The 24,183-nt window shown below is 37.9% G+C and overlaps 13 non-coding genes across 13 annotated transcripts; all 13 read right to left on the bottom strand.

Annotated features, from left to right (window-relative positions):
- Positions 1 to 1,378: 1,378 nt before the first annotated feature.
- TRNAM-CAU (transfer RNA methionine (anticodon CAU)) lies at positions 1,379 to 1,451 on the bottom strand. Its single transcript has one exon. It is a non-coding gene; the product is annotated as a tRNA-Met (tRNA).
- Positions 1,452 to 1,922: 471 nt separating this feature from the next.
- Positions 1,923 to 1,995, bottom strand: TRNAI-GAU (transfer RNA isoleucine (anticodon GAU)). Its single transcript has one exon. It is a non-coding gene; the product is annotated as a tRNA-Ile (tRNA).
- A 471-nt stretch (positions 1,996 to 2,466) lies between these two features.
- On the bottom strand, positions 2,467 to 2,539 carry TRNAM-CAU (transfer RNA methionine (anticodon CAU)). The gene has a single exon. It is a non-coding gene; the product is annotated as a tRNA-Met (tRNA).
- A 470-nt stretch (positions 2,540 to 3,009) lies between these two features.
- TRNAM-CAU (transfer RNA methionine (anticodon CAU)) lies at positions 3,010 to 3,082 on the bottom strand. The gene has a single exon. It is a non-coding gene; the product is annotated as a tRNA-Met (tRNA).
- Positions 3,083 to 4,642: 1,560 nt separating this feature from the next.
- On the bottom strand, positions 4,643 to 4,715 carry TRNAI-GAU (transfer RNA isoleucine (anticodon GAU)). The gene has a single exon. It is a non-coding gene; the product is annotated as a tRNA-Ile (tRNA).
- A 471-nt stretch (positions 4,716 to 5,186) lies between these two features.
- TRNAM-CAU (transfer RNA methionine (anticodon CAU)) lies at positions 5,187 to 5,259 on the bottom strand. Its single transcript has one exon. It is a non-coding gene; the product is annotated as a tRNA-Met (tRNA).
- Positions 5,260 to 5,729: 470 nt separating this feature from the next.
- TRNAM-CAU (transfer RNA methionine (anticodon CAU)) lies at positions 5,730 to 5,802 on the bottom strand. Its single transcript has one exon. It is a non-coding gene; the product is annotated as a tRNA-Met (tRNA).
- Positions 5,803 to 6,273: 471 nt separating this feature from the next.
- On the bottom strand, positions 6,274 to 6,346 carry TRNAM-CAU (transfer RNA methionine (anticodon CAU)). Its single transcript has one exon. It is a non-coding gene; the product is annotated as a tRNA-Met (tRNA).
- Positions 6,347 to 10,280: 3,934 nt separating this feature from the next.
- TRNAM-CAU (transfer RNA methionine (anticodon CAU)) lies at positions 10,281 to 10,353 on the bottom strand. The gene has a single exon. It is a non-coding gene; the product is annotated as a tRNA-Met (tRNA).
- Positions 10,354 to 10,824: 471 nt separating this feature from the next.
- TRNAM-CAU (transfer RNA methionine (anticodon CAU)) lies at positions 10,825 to 10,897 on the bottom strand. The gene has a single exon. It is a non-coding gene; the product is annotated as a tRNA-Met (tRNA).
- A 1,827-nt stretch (positions 10,898 to 12,724) lies between these two features.
- On the bottom strand, positions 12,725 to 12,797 carry TRNAM-CAU (transfer RNA methionine (anticodon CAU)). The gene has a single exon. It is a non-coding gene; the product is annotated as a tRNA-Met (tRNA).
- A 471-nt stretch (positions 12,798 to 13,268) lies between these two features.
- Positions 13,269 to 13,341, bottom strand: TRNAM-CAU (transfer RNA methionine (anticodon CAU)). Its single transcript has one exon. It is a non-coding gene; the product is annotated as a tRNA-Met (tRNA).
- Positions 13,342 to 15,170: 1,829 nt separating this feature from the next.
- On the bottom strand, positions 15,171 to 15,243 carry TRNAM-CAU (transfer RNA methionine (anticodon CAU)). Its single transcript has one exon. It is a non-coding gene; the product is annotated as a tRNA-Met (tRNA).
- Between the last annotated feature and the right edge of the window lie 8,940 nt (positions 15,244 to 24,183).

The following is a 24,183-nucleotide window of genomic DNA, read 5'->3' as shown; positions in this document are numbered from 1 at the left end:
AAGAATAACATACGTTTGCCTCATGTGAGGAACGAACTAACGACATTCAGATTATGAAACTAAGGCACTACCTAATGCTCGAATGAGGCTGATGTGAGATCAGTTTCATTCTAATTGGAAAATCTCAAATATTGGGAATCAATTGGAAGGTATAAAGATGCACAACAATAAGAGGATATGTAGTTAATGACACGTATTTTATGCATAAAAAGCGGATCAATTCCTAACGCATCATTTTAAGTTGGAATTAATATCTAAATGTACATTTTATATAAAGAAAAAAATTCTTTGCCCCGTGTGAGGATCGAACTCACGACCTTCAGATTATGAGACTGACGCGCTACCTACTGCGCTAATGAGGCTGATAGTTTATTAGTTTTGTTCTAATTGGAATATCTCAAATATTGGGATTCAATTGGAAGGTATTAAGAGGCACAACAATAAGAAGATAAGTATTTGATGAAACGTATATAATGCACAAACATCGGATCAATTCTACACGCATAATTTGAAGTTTGATATTATGTAAATGTATATATTATGCCAAGAATAACATACGTTTGCCTCATGTGAGGATCGAACTAACGACATTCAGATTATGAAACTAAGGCACTACCGAATGCTCGAATGAGGCTGATGTGAGATCAGTTTTATTCTAATTGGAAAGTCTCACATATTGGGAATCAATTGGAAGGTATAAAGATGCACAACAATAAGAGGATATGTAGTTAATGACACGTATTTTATGCATAAAAAGCGGATCAATTCCTAACGCATCATTTGAAGTTAGAATTAATATCTAAATGTACATTTTATATAAAGACAATAACACTTTGCCCCTTGCGAGGATCGAACCCACGACCTTCAGATTATGAGTCTGACGCGCTACCTACTGCGCTAATGAGGCTGATGTTAGTGAAGTTTTGTCCTAAATGGAATATCTCAAATATTGGGATTCAATTGGAATGTATAAAGAGGCACAACAATGAGAAGATAAGTATTTGATGAAACGTATATAATGCACAAAAATCGGATCAATTCCACACGCATAATTTGAAGTTGGTATTATGTAAATGTATATATTATGCCAAGAATAACATACGTTTGCCTCATGTGAGGAACGAACTAACGACATTCAGATTATGAAACTAAGGCACTACCTAATGCTCGAATGAGGCTGATGTGAGATCAGTTTCATTCTAATTGGAAAATCTCAAATATTGGGAATCAATTGGAAGGTATAAAGATGCACAACAATAAGAGGATATGTAGTTAATGACACGTATTTTATGCATAAAAAGCGGATCAATTCCTAACGCATCATTTTAAGTTGGAATTAATATCTAAATGTACATTTTATATAAAGAAAAAAATACTTTGCCCCATGTGAGGATCGAACTCACGACCTTCAGATTATGAGACTGACGCGCTACCTACTGCGCTAATGAGGCTGATAGTTTATTAGTTTTGTTCTAATTGGAATATCTCAAATATTGGGATTCAATTGGAAGGTATTAAGAGGCACAACAATAAGAAGATAAGTATTTGATGAAACGTATATAATGCACAAACATCGGATCAATTCTACACGCATAATTTGAAGTTGGTATTATGTAAATGTATATATTATGCCAAGAATAACATACGTTTGCCTCATGTGAGGATCGAACTAACGACATTCAGATTATGAAACTAAGGCACTACCTAATGCTCGAATGAGGCTGATGTGAGATCAGTTTTATTCTAATTGGAAAATCTCACATATTGGGAATCAATTGGAAGGTATAAAGATGCACAACAATAAGAGGATATGTAGTTAATGACACGTATTTTATGCATAAAAAGCGGATAAATTCCTAACGCATCATTTGAAGTTGGAATTAATATCGAAATGTACATTTTATATAAAGAAAATAACACTTTGCCCCATGTGAGGATCGAACTCACGACCTTCAGATTATCAGACTGACGCGCTACCTACTGCGCTAATGAGGCTGATAGTTTATTAGTTTTGTTCTAATTGGAATATCTCAAATATTGGGATTCAATTGGAAGGTATTAAGAGGCACAACAATAATAAGATAAGTATTTGATGAAACGTATATAATGCACAAAAATCGGATCAATTCCACACCCATAATTTGAAGTTGGTATTATGTAAATGTATATATTATGCCAAGAATAACATACGTTTGCCTCATGTGAGGATCGAACTAACGACATTCAGATTATGAAACTAAGGCACTACCTAATGCTCGAATGAGGCTGATGTGAGATCAGTTTTATTCTAATTGGAAAATCTCACATATTGGGAATCAATTGGAAGGTATAAAGATGCACAACAATAAGAGGATATGTAGTTAATGACACGTATTTTATGCATAAAAAGCGGATAAATTCCTAACGCATCATTTGAAGTTGGAATTAATATCGAAATGTACATTTTATATAAAGAAAATAACACTTTGCCCCATGTGAGGATCGAACTCACGACCTTCAGATTATGAGACTGACGCGCTACCTACTGCGCTAATGAGGCTGATGTTAGTGAAGTTTTGTCCTAAATGGAAAATCTCAAATATTGGGATTCAATTGGATGGTATAAAGAGGCACAACAATAATAAGATAAGTATTTGATGAAACGTATATAATGCACAAAAATCGGATCAATTCCACACCCATAATTTGAAGTTGGTAATATGTAAATGTATATATTATGCCAAGAATAACATACGTTTGCCTCATGTGAGGATCGAACTAACTACATTCAGATTATGAAACTCAGGCACTACCTAATGCTCGAATGAGGCTGATGTGAGATCAGTTTTATTCTAATAGGAAAATCTCACATATTGGGAATCAATTGGAAGGTATAAAGATGCACAACAATAAGAGGATATGTAGTTAATGACACGTATTTTATGCATAAAAGCGGATCAATTCCTAACGCATCATTTGAAGTTGGAATTAATATCTAAATGTACATTTTATATAATGAAAAAAATACTTTGCCCCATGTGAGGATCGAACTCACGACCTTCAGATTATGAGACTGACGCGCTACCTACTGCGCTAATGAGGCTGATGTTAGTGAAGTTTTGTCCTAAATAGAATATCTCAAATATCGGGATTCAATTGGAAGGTATAAAGAGGCACAACAATAGGAAGATAAGTATTTGATGAAACGTATATAATGCACAAAAATCGGATCAATTCCACACGCATAATTTGAAGTTGGTAATATGTAAATGTATATATTATGCCAAGAATAACATACGTTTGGCTCATGTGAGGATCGAACTAACGACATTCAGATTATGAAACTAAGGCACTACCTAATGCTCGAATGAGGCTGATGTGAGATCAGTTTCATTCTAATTGGAAAATCTCACATATTGGGAATCAAATGGAAGGTATAAAGAAACACAACAAAATGAGGATATGTAGTTAATGACACGTAGTTTATGCATAAAAAGCGGATCAATTCCTAACGCATCATTTGAAGTTGGAATTAATATCTAAATGTACATTTTATATAAAGACAATAACACTTTGCCCCTTGCGAGGATCGAACTCACGACCTTCAGATTATGAGTCTGACGCGCTACCTACTGCGCTAATGAGGCTGATGTTAGTGAAGTTTTGTCCTAAATGGAATATCTCAAATATTGGGATTCAATTGGAATGTATAAAGAGGCACAACAATGAGAAGATAAGTATTTGATGAAACGTATATAATGCACAAAAATCGGATCAATTCCACACGCATAATTTGAAGTTGGTATTATGTAAATGTATATATTATGCCAAGAATAACATACGTTTGCCTCATGTGAGGAACGAACTAACGACATTCAGATTATGAAACTAAGGCACTACCTAATGCTCGAATGAGGCTGATGTGAGATCAGTTTCATTCTAATTGGAAAATCTCAAATATTGGGAATCAATTGGAAGGTATAAAGATGCACAACAATAAGAGGATATGTAGTTAATGACACGTATTTTATGCATAAAAAGCGGATCAATTCCTAACGCATCATTTTAAGTTGGAATTAATATCTAAATGTACATTTTATATAAAGAAAAAAATACTTTGCCCCATGTGAGGATCGAACTCACGACCCTTCAGATTATGAGACTGACGCGCTACCTACTGCGCTAATGAGGCTGATAGTTTATTAGTTTTGTTCTAATTGGAATATCTCAAATATTGGGATTCAATTGGAAGGTATTAAGAGGCACAACAATAAGAAGATAAGTATTTGATGAAACGTATATAATGCACAAACATCGGATCAATTCTACACGCATAATTTGAAGTTGGTATTATGTAAATGTATATATTATGCCAAGAATAACATACGTTTGCCTCATGTGAGGATCGAACTAACGACATTCAGATTATGAAACTAAGGCACTACCTAATGCTCGAATGAGGCTGATGTGAGATCAGTTTTATTCTAATTGGAAAATCTCACATATTGGGAATCAATTGGAAGGTATAAAGATGCACAACAATAAGAGGATATGTAGTTAATGACACGTATTTTATGCATAAAAAGCGGATAAATTCCTAACGCATCATTTGAAGTTGGAATTAATATCGAAATGTACATTTTATATAAAGAAAATAACACTTTGCCCCATGTGAGGATCGAACTCACGACCTTCAGATTATCAGACTGACGCGCTACCTACTGCGCTAATGAGGCTGATAGTTTATTAGTTTTGTTCTAATTGGAATATCTCAAATATTGGGATTCAATTGGAAGGTATTAAGAGGCACAACAATAATAAGATAAGTATTTGATGAAACGTATATAATGCACAAAAATCGGATCAATTCCACACCCATAATTTGAAGTTGGTATTATGTAAATGTATATATTATGCCAAGAATAACATACGTTTGCCTCATGTGAGGATCGAACTAACGACATTCAGATTATGAAACTAAGGCACTACCTAATGCTCGAATGAGGCTGATGTGAGATCAGTTTTATTCTAATTGGAAAATCTCACATATTGGGAATCAATTGGAAGGTATAAAGATGCACAACAATAAGAGGATATGTAGTTAATGACACGTATTTTATGCATAAAAAGCGGATAAATTCCTAACGCATCATTTGAAGTTGGAATTAATATCGAAATGTACATTTTATATAAAGAAAATAACACTTTGCCCCATGTGAGGATCGAACTCACGACCTTCAGATTATGAGACTGACGCGCTACCTACTGCGCTAATGAGGCTGATGTTAGTGAAGTTTTGTCCTAAATGGAAAATCTCAAATATTGGGATTCAATTGGATGGTATAAAGAGGCACAACAATAATAAGATAAGTATTTGATGAAACGTATATAATGCACAAAAATCGGATCAATTCCACACCCATAATTTGAAGTTGGTAATATGTAAATGTATATATTATGCCAAGAATAACATACGTTTGCCTCATGTGAGGATCGAACTAACTACATTCAGATTATGAAACTCAGGCACTACCTAATGCTCGAATGAGGCTGATGTGAGATCAGTTTTATTCTAATAGGAAAATCTCACATATTGGGAATCAATTGGAAGGTATAAAGATGCACAACAATAAGAGGATATGTAGTTAATGACACGTATTTTATGCATAAAAGCGGATCAATTCCTAACGCATCATTTGAAGTTGGAATTAATATCTAAATGTACATTTTATATAATGAAAAAAATACTTTGCCCCATGTGAGGATCGAACTCACGACCTTCAGATTATGAGACTGACGCGCTACCTACTGCGCTAATGAGGCTGATGTTAGTGAAGTTTTGTCCTAAATAGAATATCTCAAATATCGGGATTCAATTGGAAGGTATAAAGAGGCACAACAATAGGAAGATAAGTATTTGATGAAACGTATATAATGCACAAAAATCGGATCAATTCCACACGCATAATTTGAAGTTGGTAATATGTAAATGTATATATTATGCCAAGAATAACATACGTTTGGCTCATGTGAGGATCGAACTAACGACATTCAGATTATGAAACTAAGGCACTACCTAATGCTCGAATGAGGCTGATGTGAGATCAGTTTCATTCTAATTGGAAAATCTCACATATTGGGAATCAAATGGAAGGTATAAAGAAACACAACAAAAAGAGGATATGTAGTTAATGACACGTAGTTTATGTATAAAAAGCGGATCAATTCCTAACGCATCATTTGAAGTTGGAATTAATATCTAAATGTACATTTTATATAAAGAAAATAACACTTTGCCCCATGTGAGGATCGAACTCACGACCTTCAGATTATGAGACTGACGCGCTACCTACTGCGCTAATGAGGCTGATAGTTTATTAGTTTTGTTCTAATTGGAATATCTCAAATATTGGGATTCAATTGGAAGGTATTAAGAGGCACAACAATAAGAAGATAAGTATTTGATGAAACGTATATAATGCACAAACATCGGATCAATTCTACACGCAAAATTTGAAGTTGGTATTATGTAAATGTATATATTATGCCAAGAATAACATACGTTTGCCTCACGTGAGGATCGAACTAACGACATTCAGATTATGAAACTAAGGCACTACCGAATGCTCGAATGAGGCTGATGTTAAATCAGTATTATTCTAATTGGAAAATCTCAACTATTGGGAATCAATTGGAAGGTATAAAGATGCACAACAATAAGAGGATATGTAGTTAATGACACGTATTTTATGCATAAAAAGCGGATCAATTCCTAACGCATCATTTGAAGTTGGAATTAATATCTAAATGTACATTTTATATCAAGAAAATAACACTTTGCCCCATGTGAGGATCGAACTCACGACCTTCAGATTATGAGACTGACGCACTACCTACTGCGCTAATGAGGCTGATGTTAGTGAAGTTTTGTCCTAAATGGAATATCTCAAATATTGGGATTCAATTGGAAAGTATAAAGAGGCACAACAATAAGAAGATAAGTATTTGATGAAACGTATAAAATGCACAAAAATCGGATCAATTCCACACGCATAATTTGAAGTTGGTATTATGTAAATGTATATATTATGCCAAGAATAACATACGTTTGCCTCATGTGAGGATCGAACTAACGACATTCAGACTATGAAACTAAGGCACTACCTAATGCTCGAATGAGGCTATTGTGAGATCAGTTTTATTCTAATTGGAAAATCTCACATATTGGGAATCAATTGGAAGGTATAAAGATGCACAACAATAAGAGGATATGTAGTTAATGACACGTATTTTATGCATAAAAAGCGGATCAATTCCTAACGCATCATTTGAAGTTGGAATTAATATCTAAATGTACATTTTATATCAAGAAAATAACACTTTGCCCCATGTGAGGATTGAACTCACGACCTTCAGATTATGAGACTGACGCACTACCTACCGCGCTAATGAGGCTGATATTTTATCAGTTTTGTTCTAATTGGAATATCTCAAATATTGGCATTCAATTGGAAGGTATAAAGAGGCACAACAAACACGTGCCTTCGGAGTGGGCAGGTAGGAACTTGGTTGGACAGCGCATTCGTGCGATCCGTGTCATGCGGCGCGTCACTTTGTGCTGAGCCCGCCCGAAGCGCTCTATCAAATACAAATCGAGGGCATGGCTATGCACGACAGACAGACAGACAAATGATCCTTGGTGGGCAGTGTGGAACTGTTGTTCCGACCTGTTTCAGAGGATAAGTATTTGATGAAACGTATGTTATGTCCAAAAATCGGATCAATTCCACACGCACAATTTGAAGTTGGTATTATATCAATGTATTTATTTTGCCAAGAATAAAATACGTTTGCCTCATGTGAGGATCGAACGAATGACATTCAGATTATGAATTTAAGCAACTACCTACTGCTCTAATGCGGCTGATGTTAAATCAGTTTTATTCTAATTGGAAAATCTCACATATTGGGAATCAAATGGAAGGTATAAAGAAACCCAACAAAAAGAGGATATGTAGTTAATGACACGTATTTTATGCGTAAAAAGCGGATCAATTCCTAACGCATCATTTGAAGTTGGAATTAATATCTAAATGTACATTTTATATAAAGAAAATAACACTTTGCCCCTTGTGAGGATCGAACTCACGACCTTCAGATTATGAGACTGACGCGCTACCTACTGCGCTAATGAGGCTGATTTTAGTGAAGTTTTGTCCTAAATGGAATATCTCAAATATTGGGATTCAATTGGAAGGTATAAAGAGGCACAACAATAAGAAGATAAGTATTTGATGAAACGTATATATTGCACAAAAATCGGATCAATTCCACACGCATAATTTGAAGTTGGTAATATGTAAATGTATATATTATGCCAAGAATAACATACGTTTTCCTCATGTGAGGATCTAACTAACGACATTCAGATTATGAAACTAAGGCACTAACTAATGCTCGAATGAGGCTGATGTGAGATCAGTTTTATTCTAATTGGAAAATCTCACATATTGGGAATCAATTGGAAGGTATAAAGATGCACAACAATAAGAGGATATGTAGTTAATGACACGTATTTTATGCATAAAAAGCGGATAAATTCCTAACGCATCATTTGAAGTTGGAATTAATATCTAAATGTACATTTTATATAATGAAAAAAATACTTTGCCCCATGTGAGGATATCAACTCACGACCTTCAGATTATGAGACTGACGCGCTACCTACTGCGCTAATGAGGCTGATGTTAGTGAAGTTTTGTCCTAAATAGAATATCTCAAATATCGGGATTCAATTGGAAGGTATAAAGAGGCACAACAATAGGAAGATAAGTATTTGATGAAACGTATATAATGCACAAAAATCGGATCAATTCCACACGCATAATTTGAAGTTGGTAATATGTAAATGTATATATTATGCCAAGAATAACATACGTTTGGCTCATGTGAGGATCGAACTAACGACATTCAGATTATGAAACTAAGGCACTACCTAATGCTCGAATGAGGCTGATGTGAGATCAGTTTCATTCTAATTGGAAAATCTCACATATTGGGAATCAAATGGAAGGTATAAAGAAACACAACAAAAAGAGGATATGTAGTTAATGACACGTAGTTTATGCATAAAAAGCGGATCAATTCCTAACGCATCATTTGAAGTTGGAATTAATATCTAAATGTACATTTTATATAAAGACAATAACACTTTGCCCCTTGCGAGGATCGAACTCACGACCTTCAGATTATGAGTCTGACGCACTACCTACTGCGCTAATGAGGCTGATGTTAGTGAAGTTTTGTCCTAAATGGAATATCTCAAATATTGGGATTCAATTGGAATGTATAAAGAGGCACAACAATGAGAAGATAAGTATTTGATGAAACGTATATAATGCACAAACATCGGATCAATTCTACACGCATAATTTGAAGTTGGTATTATGTAAATGTATATATTATGCCAAGAATAACATACGTTTGCCTCATGTGAGGATCGAACTAACGACATTCAGATTATGAAACTAAGGCACTACCGAATGCTCGAATGAGGCTGATGTGAGATCAGTTTTATTCTAATTGGAAAGTCTCACATATTGGGAATCAATTGGAAGGTATAAAGATGCACAACAATAAGAGGATATGTAGTTAATGACACGTATTTTATGCATAAAAAGCGGATCAATTCCTAACGCATCATTTTAAGTTGGAATTAATATCTAAATGTACATTTTATATAAAGACAATAACACTTTGCCCCTTGCGAGGATCGAACTCACGACCTTCAGATTATGAGTCTGACGCGCTACCTACTGCGCTAATGAGGCTGATGTTAGTGAAGTTTTGTCCTAAATGGAATATCTCAAATATTGGGATTCAATTGGAATGTATAAAGAGGCACAACAATGAGAAGATAAGTATTTGATGAAACGTATATAATGCACAAAAATCGGATCAATTCCACACGCATAATTTGAAGTTGGTATTATGTAAATGTATATATTATGCCAAGAATAACATACGTTTGCCTCATGTGAGGAACGAACTAACGACATTCAGATTATGAAACTAAGGCACTACCTAATGCTCGAATGAGGCTGATGTGAGATCAGTTTCATTCTAATTGGAAAATCTCAAATATTGGGAATCAATTGGAAGGTATAAAGATGCACAACAATAAGAGGATATGTAGTTAATGACACGTATTTTATGCATAAAAAGCGGATCAATTCCTAACGCATCATTTTAAGTTGGAATTAATATCTAAATGTACATTTTATATAAAGAAAAAAATACTTTGCCCCATGTGAGGATCGAACTCACGACCTTCAGATTATGAGACTGACGCGCTACCTACTGCGCTAATGAGGCTGATAGTTTATTAGTTTTGTTCTAATTGGAATATCTCAAATATTGGGATTCAATTGGAAGGTATTAAGAGGCACAACAATAAGAAGATAAGTATTTGATGAAACGTATATAATGCACAAACATCGGATCAATTCTACACGCATAATTTGAAGTTGGTATTATGTAAATGTATATATTATGCCAAGAATAACATACGTTTGCCTCATGTGAGGATCGAACTAACGACATTCAGATTATGAAACTAAGGCACTACCTAATGCTCGAATGAGGCTGATGTGAGATCAGTTTTATTCTAATTGGAAAATCTCACATATTGGGAATCAATTGGAAGGTATAAAGATGCACAACAATAAGAGGATATGTAGTTAATGACACGTATTTTATGCATAAAAAGCGGATAAATTCCTAACGCATCATTTGAAGTTGGAATTAATATCGAAATGTACATTTTATATAAAGAAAATAACACTTTGCCCCATGTGAGGATCGAACTCACGACCTTCAGATTATGAGACTGACGCGCTACCTACTGCGCTAATGAGGCTGATGTTAGTGAAGTTTTGTCCTAAATGGAAAATCTCAAATATTGGGATTCAATTGGATGGTATAAAGAGGCACAACAATAATAAGATAAGTATTTGATGAAACGTATATAATGCACAAAAATCGGATCAATTCCACACCCATAATTTGAAGTTGGTAATATGTAAATGTATATATTATGCCAAGAATAACATACGTTTGCCTCATGTGAGGATCGAACTAACTACATTCAGATTATGAAACTCAGGCACTACCTAATGCTCGAATGAGGCTGATGTGAGATCAGTTTTATTCTAATGGGAAAATCTCACATATTGGGAATCAATTGGAAGGTATAAAGATGCACAACAAAAAGAGGATATGTAGTTAATGACACGTATTTTATGCATAAAAGCGGATCAATTCCTAACGCATCATTTGAAGTTGGAATTAATATCTAAATGTACATTTTATATAATGAAAAAAATACTTTGCTCCATGTGAGGATCGAACTCACGACCTTCAGATTATGAGACTGACGCGCTACCTACTGCGCTAATGAGGCTGATGTTAGTGAAGTTTTGTCCTAAATAGAATATCTCAAATATCGGGATTCAATTGGAAGGTATAAAGAGGCACAACAATAGGAAGATAAGTATTTGATGAAACGTATATAATGCACAAAAATCGGATCAATTCCACACGCATAATTTGAAGTTGGTAATATGTAAATGTATATATTATGCCAAGAATAACATACGTTTGGCTCATGTGAGGATCGAACTAACGACATTCAGATTATGAAACTAAGGCACTACCTAATGCTCGAATGAGGCTGATGTGAGATCAGTTTCATTCTAATTGGAAAATCTCACATATTGGGAATCAAATGGAAGGTATAAAGAAACACAACAATAAGAGGATATGTAGTTAATGACACGTATTTTATGCATATAAAGCGGATCAATTCCACACGCATAATTTGAAGTTGGTATTATATCAATGTATATATTTAGCCAAGAATACAATACGTTTGCCTCATGTGAGGATCGAACTTATGACATTCAGATTATGAATTTAAGCAACTACCTACTGCTCTAATGAGGGTGATGTTAGATCAGTTTTATTCTAATTGGAAAATCTCACAAATTGGGATTCAAATGGAAGGTATAAAGAAGCACAACAAAAAGAGGATATGTAGTTAATGACACGTATTTTATGCATAAAAAGCGGATCAATTTCTAACGCATAATTTGAAGTGGGAATTCATATCTAAATGTACATTTTATATTAAGAAAATAACACTTTGCCCCATGTGAGGATCGAACTCACGATCTTCAAATTATGAGACTGACGCGCTACCTACTGCGCTAATGAGGCTGATGTTAGTGAAGTTTTGTCCTAAATGGAATATCTCAAATATTGGGATTCAATTGGAAGGTATTAAGAGGCACAACAATAAGAAGATAAGTATTTGATGAAACTATATAATGCACAAAAATCGGATCAATTCCACACGCATAATTTGAAGTTGGTATTATGTAAACGTATATATTATGCCAAGAATAACATACGTTTGCCTCATGTGAGGATCGAACTAACGACATTCAGACTATGAAACTAAGGCACTACCTAATGCTCGAATGAGGCTGATGTGAGATCAGTTTTATTCTAATGGGAAAATCTCACATATTGGGAATCAATTGGAAGGTATAAAGATGCACAACAATAAGAGGATATGTAGTTAATGACACGTATTTTATGCATAAAAGCGGATCAATTCCTAACGCATCATTTGAAGTTGGAATTAATATCTAAATGTACATTTTATATAATGAAAAAAATACTTTGCCCCATGTGAGGATCGAACTCACGACCTTCAGATTATGAGACTGACGCGCTACCTACTGCGCTAATGAGGCTGATGTTAGTGAAGTTTTGTCCTAAATAGAATATCTCAAATATCGGGATTCAATTGGAAGGTATAAAGAGGCACAACAATAGGAAGATAAGTATTTGATGAAACGTATATAATGCACAAAAATCGGATCAATTCCACACGCATAATTTGAAGTTGGTAATATGTAAATGTATATATTATGCCAAGAATAACATACGTTTGGCTCATGTGAGGATCGAACTAACGACATTCAGATTATGAAACTAAGGCACTACCTAATGCTCGAATGAGGCTGATGTGAGATCAGTTTCATTCTAATTGGAAAATCTCACATATTGGGAATCAAATGGAAGGTATAAAGAAACACAACAAAAAGAGGATATGTAGTTAATGACACGTAGTTTATGTATAAAAAGCGGATCAATTCCTAAAGCATCATTTGAAGTTGGAATTAATATCTAAATGTACATTTTATATAAAGAAAATAACACTTTGCCCCATGTGAGGATCGAACTCACGACCTTCAGATTATGAGACTGACGCGCTACCTACTGCGCTAATGAGGCTGATAGTTTGTTAGTTTTGTTCTAATTGGAATATCTCAAATATTGGGATTCAATTGGAAGGTATTAAGAGGCACAACAATAAGAAGATAAGTATTTGATGAAACGTATATAATGCACAAACATCGGATCAATTCTACACGCATAATTTGAAGTTGGTATTATGTAAATGTATATATTATGCCAAGAATAACATACGTTTGCCTCACGTGAGGATCGAACTAACGACATTCAGATTATGAAACTAAGGCACTACCGAATGCTCGAATGAGGCTGATGTGAGATCAGTTTTATTCTAATTGGAAAGTCTCACATATTGGGAATCAATTGGAAGGTATAAAGATGCACAACAATAAGAGGATATGTAGTTAATGACACGTATTTTATGCATATAAAGCGGATCAATTCCACACGCATAATTTGAAGTTGGTATTATATCAATGTATATATTTAGCCAAGAATACAATACGTTTGCCTCATGTGAGGATCGAACTTATGACATTCAGATTATGAATTTAAGCAACTACCTACTGCTCTAATGAGGGTGATGTTAGATCAGTTTTATTCTAATTGGAAAATCTCACAAATTGGGATTCAAATGGAAGGTATAAAGAAGCACAACAAAAAGAGGATATGTAGTTAATGACACGTATTTTATGCATAAAAAGCGGATCAATTTCTAACGCATAATTTGAAGTGGGAATTCATATCTAAATGTACATTTTATATTAAGAAAATAACACTTTGCCCCATGTGAGGATCGAACTCACGATCTTCAAATTATGAGACTGACGCGCTACCTACTGCGCTAATGAGGCTGATGTTAGTGAAGTTTTGTCCTAAATGGAATATCTCAAATATTGGGATTCAATTGGAAGATATAAAGAGGCACAACAATAAGAAGATAAGTATTTGATGAAACTATATAATGCACAAAAATCGGATCAATTCCACACGCATAATTTGAAGTTGGTATTATGTAAATGTATATATTATGCCAAGAATAACATACGTTTGCCTCATGTGAGGATCGAACTAACGACATTCAGATTATGAAACTAAGGCACTCCCTAATGCTCGAATGAGGCTGATGTGAGATCAGTTTTATTCTAATTGGAAAATCTCACATATTGGGAATCAATTGGAAGGTATAAAGATGCATAACAATAAGAGGATATGTAGTTAATGACACGTATTTTATGCATAAAATGCGGATCAATTCCTAACGCATCATTTGAAGTTGGAATTAATATCTAAATGTACATTTTACATAAAGAAAATAACACTTTGCCCCGTGTGAGGATCGAACTCACGACCGTCAGATTATGAGACTGACGCGCTACCTACTGCGCTAATGAGGATGATGTTAGTGAAGTCTTGTCCTAAATGGAATATCTCAAATATTGGGATTCAATTGGAAGGCATAAAGAGGCACAACAATAAGAAGATAAGTATTTGATGAAACGTATAAAATGCACAAAAATCGGATCAATTCCACACGCATAATTTGAAGTTGGTATTATGTAAATGTATATATTATGCCAAGAATAACATACGTTTGCCTCATGTGAGGATCGAACTAACGACATTCAAATTATGAAACTAAGGCACTACCTAATGCTCGAATGAGGCTGATGTGAGATCAGTTTTATTCTAATTGTAAAATCTCACATATTGGGAATCAATTGGAAGGTATAAAGATGCACAACAATAAGAGGATTTGTAGTTAATGACACGTATTTTATGCATAAAAAATGGATCAATTCCTAACGCATCATTTGAAGTTGGAATTAATGTCTAAATGTACATTTTATATCAAGAAAATAACACTATGCCCCATGTGAGGATCGAACTCACGACCTTCAGATTATGAGACTGACGCGCTACCTACTGCGCTAATGAGGCTGATGTTAGTGACGTTTTGTCCTAAATGGAATATCTCAAATATTGGGATTCAATTGGTTGATATAAAGAGGCACAACAAACACGTGCCTTCGGAGTGGGCAGGTCGGAACTTGGTTGGACAGCGCATGCGTGCGATCCGTGTCATGCGGCGCATCACTTGGTGCTGTGCCCGCCTGAAGCGCTCTATCAAATACAAATCGAGGGCATGGCTATGCACGACAGACAGACAGACAAATGATCCTTGGTGGGCAGTGTGGAACTGTTGTTCCGACCTGTTTCAGAGGATAAGTATTTGATGAAACGTATGTTATGTCCAAAACTGACACCTTTTTACAATGAGTCATGTTTGCATAGACCGCAATACCTGCAGTCATAAATACAAACAAAAGACATAACTCTGATAATGTGCACTGTCCTTGAAGTTGATTGGTCCACACCCGAGACAGCTTTCCTTAGAGCCTAGTCTCACATGGGTTGGACCAGAAGACGCCAAAAGGCGCACAACTCAAAGACAATGCACCATCAGAGTATGAGAGCTCGGGGCAAACATCTACACTATGGGGACCTCATTTGCCAGTAAAAATATGATAATTAGTTCTTTACCCTTCTATATGGCAACAAAACTGACACCTTTTTACAAGGAGTTGTGTTTTGTTTGTATTTATGACTGCAGGTATTGCGGTCTATGCAAACATGACTCCTTGTAAAAAGGTGTCAGTTTTGTTGCCAGATAGAAGGGTAAAGAACTAATTATCATATTTTTACTGGCAAATGAGGTCCCCATAGTGTAGATGTTTGCCCCGAGCTCTCATACTCTGATGGTGCATTGTCTTTGAGTTGTGCGCCTTTTGGCGTCTTCTGGTCCAACCCATGTGAGACTAGGCTCTAGGGAAAGCTGTCTCGGGTGTGGACCAATCAACTTCAAGGACAGTGCACATTATCAGAGTTATGTCTTTTGTTTGTATTTATGACTGCAGGTATTGTGGTCTATGCAAACATGACTCCTTGTAAAAAGGTGTCAGTTTTGTTGCCAGATAGAAGGGTAAAGAACCAATTATCATATCCTCTTATTGCTGTGCATCTATATACCTTCCAATATCTGAGATTTTCCAATTAGAATAAAACTGATCTCACATCAGCCTCATTCGAGCATTCGGTAGTGCCTGAGTTTCATAATCTGAATGTCGTTAGTTCGATCCTCACATGAGGCAAACGTATGTTATTCTTGGCATAATATATACATTTACATAATACCAACTTCAAATTATGCGTGTGGAATTGATCCGATTTTTGTGCATTATATACGTTTCATCAAATACTTATCTTCTTATTGTTGTGCCTCTTTATACCTTTTGATTGAATCGCAATATTTGAGATATTCCATTTAGGACAAAACTTCACTAACATCAGCCTCATTAGCGCAGTAGGTAGTGCGTCAGTCTCATAATCTGAAGGTCGTGAGTTCGATCCTCACATGGGGCAAAGTGTTATTTTCTTTATATAAAATGTACATTTAGATATTAATTCCAACTTCAAATGATGCGTTAGGAATTGATCCGCTTTTTACGTATAAAATACGTGTCATTAACTACATATCCTCTTATTGTTGCGCATCTTTATACCTTCCAATTGATTCCCAATATGTGAGATTTTCCAATTAGAATAAAACTGATCTCACATCAGCCTCATTCGAGCATTAGGTAGTGCCTTCGTTTCATAATCTGAATGTCGTTAGTTCGATCCTCACATGAGGCAAACGTATGTTATTCTTGGCATAATATATACATTTACTTAATACCAACTTCAAATTATGCGTGTGGAATTGATCGATTTTTGTGCATTTTATACGTTTCATCAAATACTTATCTTCTTATTGTTGTTGTGCCTCTTTATACCTTCCAATTGAATCCCAATATTTGAGATATTTCATTTAGGACAAAACGTCAATTCCTAACGCATCAATTCCTAACGCATCATTTGAAGTTGGAATTAATATCTAAATGTACATTTTATATAAAGAATATAACACCGTGCCCCATGTGAGGATCGAACATCACAACCTTCAGATTATGAGACTGACACGCTACCTACTGCGCTAATGAGGCTGATGTTAGTGAAGTTTTGTCTTAAATGGAATATCTCTAATATTGGGATTCAATTGGAAGGTATAAAGAGGCACAACAATAACAAGATAAGTATTTGATGAAGAGTATATAATGCACAAAAATCGGATCAATTCCACACGCATAATTTGAAGTTGGTATTATGTAAATGTATATATTATGACAATAATAACATACGTTTGCCTCATGTGAGGATCGAACTAACGACATTCAGATTATGAAACTAAGGCACTACCTAATGCTCGAATGAGGCTGATGTGAGATCAGTTTTATTCTAATTGGAAAATCTCACATATTGGGAATCAATTGGAAGGTATAAAGATGCACAACAATAAGAGGATATGTAATTAATGACGCGTATTTTATGCATAAAAAGCGGATCAATTACTAACGCATCATTTGAAGTTGGAATTAATATCTGAATGTACATTTTATGTAAGAAAATAACACTTTGCCACATGTGAGGATCGAACGCACGACCTTCAGATTATGAGACTGACGCACTACCTACTGTGCTAATGAGGCTGATATTTTATTAGTTTTGTTCTAATTGGAATATCTGAAATATTGGCATTCAATTGGAAGATATAAAGAGGCACAACAAACACTTGCCTTCGGAGTGGGCAGGTAGGAACTTGGTTGGACAACGCATTCGTGCGATCCGTGTCATGCGGCGCGTCACTTGGTGCTGAGCCCGCCCGAAGCGCTCTATCAAATATAAATCGAGGGCATGGCTATGCACGACAGACAGACAGACAAATGATCCTTGGTGGGCAGTGTGGAACTGTTGTTCCGACCTGTTTCAGAGGATAAGTATTTGATGAAACGTATGTTATGTCCAAAAATCGGATCAATTCCACACGCACAATTTGAAGTTGGTATTATATCAATGTATATATTTTGCCAAGAATAAAATACGTTTGCCTCATGTGAGGATCGAACAAATGACATTCAGATTATGAATTTAAGCAACTACCTCCTGCTCTAATGCGGCTGATGTTAGATCAATTTTATTCTAATTGGAAAATCTCAACTATTGGGAATCAATTGGAAGGTATAAAGATGCACAACAATAAGAGGATATGTAGTTAATGATACGTATTTTATGCATGAAAAGCGGATCAATTCCTAACGCATCATTTGAAGTTGGAATTAATATCTAAATGTACATTTTATAAAAAGAAAATAACACTTTGCCCCACGCGATGATCGAACTCACGACCTTCAGATTATGAGACTGATGCACTACCTACTGCGCTAATGAGGCTGATGTTAGTGAAGTTTTGTCCTAAATGGAATATCTCAAATATTGGGATTCAATTGGAAGCTATAAAGAGGCACAACAATAAGAAGATAAGTATTTGATGAAACGTATATAATGCACAAAAATCGGATCAATTCCACACGCATAATTTGAAGTTGGTATTATGTAAATGTATATATTATGCCAAGAATAACATACGTTTGCCTCATGTGAGGATCGAACTAACGACATTCAGATTATGAAACTCAGGCACTCCCGAATGCTCGAATGAGGCTGATGTGAGATCAGTTTTATTCTAATTGGAAAATCTCACATATTGGGAATCAATTGGAAGGTATAAAGATGCACAACAATAAGGAACATGGAATATGATAACATTATGGGCAACAGGACAGTTAGAACTGCTAGGAAATGAAATGGAAATATACAGGTACGACATTCTAGGACTGGAAGAAATTAAATGGACAGAAATGGGAGAGATGCATGGGGGTGAAATTATCTGGTCAGGAGAAGGGTTTTTGTGGAGTGCATAAGCCAAAGCATCATTATTGGGATTGTAGCGAGATTTAATAGACAACCCCTAAATATCTGTCAACCAAATATATGCACCGACATCAGATAGCACAGAAGAGGATATTGAAGAATTCTCTGAAATGCTGAAAAGAACGTTAAAGATTCAGATTCAAAGAACACAGTATGAGATGTTACTATCCTTTGTGCAAGCACTTCCAAGAGTTCATGAACAGTGAGCCTGGTGAAATTTGGGGAGCGCATCGTCAGTAGTGTACCTTTGGTTCTTCGAGTGTTTCGGCCTTTCACACTATACACCCTCCCCAAAGGCGGCCAGCGACAGGGTGATCAATCCTACGCTTGCGTCCCATTTCCAATTAGTCATGGGAGTTGTCTTGTTGTTGATAGCCAACATCCCATGGGACTATGCATGGCAGGAGCGTCCTCCTCCCTGAGTCAAGCATTTTTGACCGCATACCTCCTGGCCCTCTCACTTCGGGGCCCAGCTGGGGTCTTTCCTCTTCATCCAGAGCCACTGACTGCTGCCTTCTGCCGCCTCCGATACAGCTCTGATTGCCGAACGCTGGCTCTGGCCCTTAATTCCCAGGTCTCTAAGCAGTCTGGTTGTAGATGTTGCCACAAAACCTCTGCAGCCCACCTCCACTGGTCGGACTTCTGTGTTCCAGCCATGATGCCGTGCTTTGGCAGCTAGATCAGCATAGCGCAGATGTTTTCGCTCATAAGCCTCATCTACTGAGTCCTCCCAGGGTACTGTGAGCTCAATGATGAAGACCTTCTTGAGCGAACGGGACCAGAGCACCATGTCAGGTCTTAGGGTGGTGGTTGTGATCTCCGGAGGAAAAACAAGTTGCCGGCCAATGTTAGCTAGCATTTTCCAGTCGCGGGCCAAGCGCAGCTGGTCTCGCTCTAATGGTGTAGAGCCGCTCTTCGGTGGTTTAGCCCCTTCGCGGACAAAGGTCGTCCGTAAGGGGTGTGATGCTGCTGGGGGTGGTAGGGAGTTGATGGCAGCTCGCTTGTCCTCCAGGGCGGACGCAAGGTTTTTAAGGACTTGGTTGTAACGCTAAGTGTAGCGTCCTTGGGTGAGGCTTGTTTTTCACCCTGTGAGAATGTGCCTGAGGTTGGCTGGCATGGAACAGAGGGCATAGTCCGGATCTTCACCATACCATTGGTGAAGATTAACTGGTGTTGGAAGGACGTCATATGTTGCTCTGATGGAAAAGCTCAACCGCCTCGCTTCCATGGCCCACAGATCCTTCCAGCTGATCTAACTCTTTTCCACACTGTCCCATCGAGTCCACTGTCCCTGTTTGGCAAGAGAGACTGCCTTGGCCCACCTTGCAGCCTCCTCCTGATGGCGTACTTAGGAAATAGGAAAATGGTTCCCAACAACAATAGGTATGAGACTGGGAGATCTACTATCCGCAAATAACTTCGTCAATACTTGAAAAGATTGATGGATGCCATTCAGGACAACGGCACAGGAATAACTGCGTAAGGAGAAAGAATAAATAAGCTGAGATTCACGGATGCCATAATATGTTATGTAAGAAACCTGCATTTTACTGCAACCAAACTGAGCATCTTAAGAGCATGCATATTAAGTTCAGCCTTGTGTAATGACTCAGACGACGAAGTACTAGGAGCCACTTTATTAACACAGAACAATCTAGGTCCGGGCTTCGTGCTTGAAGTTGAAGCTGTACTTTCCCTCGAACGTCCCCTCCCCTTGTGCTCTGTCCTTTTATATCGTTCCAGTTCCCTTTCTAGAATGTTCCCTCACTGTATTTTTCTTAGCCAATCCCTTTCCTTCCCCTCTAACGGATCCCAACCATTGCCTCTAGGTTTCACTTTGTTTCCCACCTATTCACCTTCAAACTCTTTTATCCAATCACTTCAAATGCCTGCCTCCCGTCCAAGCCCTGTGGAGGCCTCTTTCCGCCAATCGCAGATCTTGGTTTATCTTCGAATAGCCGTTAGGCTGCACATTGGCTTGGGGTCATTTATTGGTCATTACCTTTGTATACCTGTGCATTGAAAAAGACTGTATTGCTACGGAAGAATATTGCATATAAACTGGACCCAAAAAGCATCCAACGTAGAAGTAAGAAAAATGTTGCACATAGAAGAAGACCTAATGCAGGAAATGAAGAGAAGGAAACTTGCGCTATTTTGACCCATGTAGGATGGAAAACAGGAATATTAAAAGTACATTATTTGGAAAAATGGAAGGAACTGGAAAGAGACTAAAACCTAACAGAGAATGGCTTGACGACATAAGAGATTGGTGACATAAAGATGGGCACTACTTGAGCATATTGGCGCAAGACAGAGGAAAGTTGAAACAAATTACGAAATGTGCAGTAGGCACCTACGGGTTATCTGTCCATGGACCATGATAATGAGCTCGGTTCATGCGTGCAGACATCACGCCTCCCCAACCACCCACTCACGACCTCGACCGTGTATCTGGCACTAGAGGAGAGAGATAGAGGAAGGTGAGGAAGGAATATAGAGGAAGGAAGAGACGGAGAGGATCGAAGCAGGGAGAGAGTGAAAGTTCATAAAATGGAGAGGAGAGAGAAAATCAGAAGAGCAAGGGAAAGTTACAAACACTGAGAGGGAGGATTATGAGAGAGGCAAGATAGATTGAGACAGGAAAGGGAGAAGTGGGATTACAGAGAGCAAGGGTGAGAGGTGAGAGAGAGAAACAGGGAGCGAGTGATATGTAGAGGGAAGTAGGGTTGCCACCGTGGAGGGGGGGGGGGACAGATAGAGAGATATAGAGTGAGAGATAGAAGAGGGAACAGCAATGGAGAAACTGAGACAGCAAGAAATCGAGATAAATTTTAATATACAGCACAGAGAAGGCTAGAGAAAGGTGGAGATAGACAAAGGCTCTATATCAGATAAAAAGTGTTGGTGGCTGGCTGGGATGGATGGATTTGCGGGTTGCAAGCACAAAAAAAGAAACAGCACATCAATCCACTGTTGGATGAAGGCCTTCTGACACGGTCATGGAGGTTGTTTGACTATACTTCACCACGCCGATCAAAGCAGGTTGAGGAAGAGGGCAGCCGGTATAACTCGCCATGAATATTATCCGTGGCTTCAAAGTGTGTTTTTTTTAAATGTGCAATTACCCGAATGCTTTCCCTGAAAATAAACAGATCTTGGCATTGGTGTTACTTAGCTGTTGTGGTCACTTTCATTGCGATTGGCTTCAACCCGCACTGACCAGCGTGGTCAAGTATGGTAAAAAATAAATTGCACCCCTACATGGCGTGGGGATATCTTGAAAATATTTTCCCAAAGTAAATTACTGCATTTAGCGTGATGTATTTATTTTAAGGGCGAATCGGATTTAATTTACACTTTGCAGAGCTGCGCAGGTTGAAGCATCATGTTGTTGTATGGGCTGTGGAACCAGCCACTAGTTAAAGATAGGTTCCATTGTGGGTGGAGAGACAGGGTCGCTCAGTCGGTAAATTCATCTTTCTGCAGAAGAAATTTAAAGAATAGAATGTCTATCTCAGATAAACCTATGCTTAGAAAAGACACACGGACCAGTAGAGAACGGCAGCAAGGCATCCAGCTTGACTAAATGGTGACATTGTTTTCCACTGCCTTTCAGGAGCATTGGCGGATATCACGATAGCTCTCATAAAGGTAATGCAATATGAACGAATCTTTTAAATTTCAATATAAAGCTTTCGTGACTGCAGGGATTCATCTTCTTGGTTCTTTTGGCAAAGTCACGTGGCAGAAACGTCGTGAGAATTATTTCATTATGTTTTATTTTTATTATGTTATTATTTCCCTTCTACGTGACTTTACCAAAAGAACCAAGAAAACGAATCTTTTGTTTAGGTTTTTCTCTCTCTGTGCGGTTTCGGTTTTTACAATTTTGCGCATGTGTGGCTAACTTATTTCTACTCAAAAATCGCTATTTGCGGTTTGAATTTGTGATGCCACCGCCGCGATGCCGCTCTGCGGGCGCCCCAAATACGACCTCGCCACCACCAAGCGACGGGGCCGACACTGCTTCCCCCTCACCGCCCCCCACATAAACACACCCTCACACATTTCCCCCCATAGAGCTCCGAGGGGAGGTTACCTGGCCGGCAGGTTTTCACCCAGAAGCCCTCTCATAGGGATAATCTTTATGGTTTCCTGCGGCCAGGGAATTGGGCGATCTCCCCCGATGCTAACTCGCACCGTGACTTGGGTTGAGATTACATGGTCACGGCGGGGGCTATCCAGCCACCACGGTTAAAACGTACCCCCACACACGGATCGGCAGGCAGGTAGGGGGGCGCAGCCACGAACAGCGGGGAAACCAGGGTGGGCGGCTGATTAGCATGACGAATGGGCTTGTGGGCGGCCACCGGCGCAGCAGTCAGCAGCGGGCTCTTTGTTATGGAAACCGGGACATGGACGGCGGTGCAGAGCGCGAGTAATGCGGCGCAAGCCTAGCAATCTGAAGGCCCTCGGATCAGCGATGGCTTCCTTTGATGTGGGTTACCCATAAAAGGGCGACACAGGAAGGTAAAAGGTCTCTTGCTCCTAAAGTAAGCGCTCGGGACGGTCCCCAGTTCGGCCACTCGAACGTCCGTGTGACGCGTCGAGGTGTGCAGAGAGGACGAGCCCGCCGGAGCGCCGTACGCATCGAACTGTGAGTAAGAGGAAAGAAAGTATTGGGATTTGGTCTAAAAAAAAAACGAAACAGCTTAGAGCCCATCAAATTAGATAAATCGGGTACAGACCCTCGGGAAATAGTGTAGGCCTGCCTTGCCGATTCCTACTGACTCGACAGTGGTTCACAGTCGGCCGGTAATAAATCATTAATAACTAATCACAGCCTCGTGTGGTTTCGAGGAGCATGTGAAAGCACGTGGTGCTGTGTGTATGTACGCTCACAGCGTGTGTGGTCAGTGCTCCACGGGTGTGCGCCTCATCTTGCCGCTGCGGACCCCCGCACTGCGTACGGCCTAACTCCCCTTGCGAACGTCCGTCTCACAGCCC

This window comes from Lethenteron reissneri, chromosome 64 (assembly GCF_015708825.2).
Source record: "Lethenteron reissneri isolate LAM-NWPU_2019-01 chromosome 64, ASM1570882v1, whole genome shotgun sequence".
Lineage (NCBI taxonomy): Eukaryota > Metazoa > Chordata > Hyperoartia > Petromyzontiformes > Petromyzontidae > Lethenteron > Lethenteron reissneri.
This window is presented reverse-complemented; position numbering and strand designations above follow the sequence as displayed.